Source organism: Euleptes europaea, chromosome 9, assembly GCF_029931775.1.
Source record: "Euleptes europaea isolate rEulEur1 chromosome 9, rEulEur1.hap1, whole genome shotgun sequence".
NCBI lineage: Eukaryota > Metazoa > Chordata > Lepidosauria > Squamata > Sphaerodactylidae > Euleptes > Euleptes europaea.
In genome coordinates this window covers 75022314-75024450 of record NC_079320.1, presented here as the reverse complement: position 1 = coordinate 75024450, position 2137 = coordinate 75022314, and the positions used below count along the sequence as shown (strand labels likewise).

Sequence of the window (2137 nt, the reverse complement as noted above, 5' to 3'; positions counted from 1 at the left end):
TGGTCTAGGCTGATTTTTCATTGAGCAGGGGGTTGGACTATTTGGCTTGCATGGCCACTTCCAACTCTACGATGGAACACATGAAGCTGCCTTATACTGAATCTAGCCCTTGGTCCATCAAAGTCAGTATTGTCTACTCAGACTGATAGCAGCTCTCCCGGGTCTCAGGTAGAGGTCTTTCACATCACCTACTTGCCTAGTCCCTTTAACCGGAGATGCTGGGGATTGAACCTGGGACCTTCAGCATGCCAAGCAGATGCTCTACTACTGAGCCACAGCCACTCCTTTCATGATTCTCCACATGTCTCAGTGGCCTATTTGCACTTCCCCATTCAGAAGCACAGAATGCCAACCAGGCTGACTCACTGGTGCACAAAATATGGCCTTTTTTCTCTTGCAGAGGGAGCCACACAAAGTTAGACCAGCTGATCAACTGGGTACATTCTTATCCTGACCATCCTCCAAGGAGCTCAGTCACTGTCTATAGTTTTCCTTTCCATTTTTCTCTTCACAATGACACTCTGAAGTGGGTTGGGTGGAGAGAGAGTGACTGGCCAAAAGTCACCCAGACAATTTCATGGCCAAGTAGGGATGTGAGCTCTGGTTGTCATCCTTCACCTCCTGGATTTTTTTTTCTGGTCTGAAAATGAAAACTGAAGACATGAAGGATGACAGTACTGAAATATTCATTCAAATTGGGATCCAGGGTGCGACAGTAGCACACACATGAATTTGCTACTTCATTTCCTCATGGAACCAAAATCATAGATCTGTGCTCACTTCGGTAGCACATATACTAAAATTGGAATGACACAGAGAAGATTAGCATGACCCCTGCGCCAGGATGACACACAAATTTGGGGAGGGGCTGTGCCTCAATGGTAGAGCATCTGCTTGGCATGCTGAAGGTCCCACGTTCAATCCCTGACATCTCCGGTTAAAGGGACTAGGGGACTAGGACTGCCTGAGTTCCTGGAGAGCTGCTACTGGTCTGAGGAGAAAAGAAACCTCCTCATGGCTGCTCCTTTTCAGGCCAGTGGGTGGAACCAGACTGCTCTTTCACCTGGAGATGGTGTCACCTTTCAGTACCTTTGGGTTCTGCCACTTAATGCATAGTCATTAGACAACTGGTAGTTAAATAGAACACTTTTCTGGCAAGGAAGACTTTTAGTAGCCTTGTTTCCTAGGACAACAGATTAGTAATGTTCTAGGAACAAAGCAGGGAGGACCCATGGGTGCTTTTCTGAGAACAGTTCACAACTTTCTGCATTGTGCAACCACTTGTCTGCTCTTGGAGTGAAGTCTCCCAACTTGCAATGTCAAGGTGGCAGAAATATCAGGGGAACAAAAGAGCAAGTTTCACACATTCTGACATGTGGCCTGTGTTTTATGCAACCCCTTGCTTAATTTTCATTTGAACTCTTTCTTCATCTGGCTCTCTTAATGAATATGAGAAAGCAATCCACTTTTATCAAAAACACCCTTCTTAACTTCTATCATAAATAAACAAAGAAATGTTTTGGAATGCACAATTATTAAAAGATGGGGAAAGCTAATGTATCTATTGACAATGGTCATTAACATATTTCAGTTTCATGATGTAAGAGTTGTCCTAACTCCAGGAAAAATCCCTCTTCCAAAATGCAAGCTCTGGCATTCTTGATCTTCAAGTGCCATTTAATCCCAGATTATAGAGCAGTCGGTGGTAAATATCCATTTGTATTCACCCCTTGAGCCACAGTGGAATCTCCTCTGTGCTAGAGTATTCCAAGATTATTTTGGATGGCATGAAAGTACCTGAAATCCTGCATTTCAATGAGGTTCACATTCTAATTTCCATTTGAATGAGTGCCTGGATTCTCTTAGTGAATTTGAAACAGCTAATTTGTTTCATTTATCTTGCCAATCCCCCCTCCTTCTCCAAGAGAAAAAAAATGGAAGAGTTTTGATGGCCTGCCTCTACCTGTGTTGAGATGGTTTACTATTTTTTAAAAACCATGAGGTCAAATTAATGCCCCCTGCTGCTCCGTCTATGGGTTTACCAGGGGACAAAGTAGGGAGAATGGCAATTTGGCTGCAGGCCTCTTTCTGACTGTGCATTATCATTCTGTAGAGCAGGTCCAGTATGGTGTCTTCA

General features: G+C 43.8%; 1 non-coding gene across 1 annotated transcript; it reads left to right on the top strand.

The window, feature by feature from the left end:
• Positions 1 to 772: 772 nt before the first annotated feature.
• LOC130483141 (U6 spliceosomal RNA) lies at positions 773 to 880 on the top strand. Its single transcript, XR_008933565.1, has one exon. It is a non-coding gene; the product is annotated as a U6 spliceosomal RNA (small nuclear RNA).
• Positions 881 to 2137: the final 1257 nt, after the last annotated feature.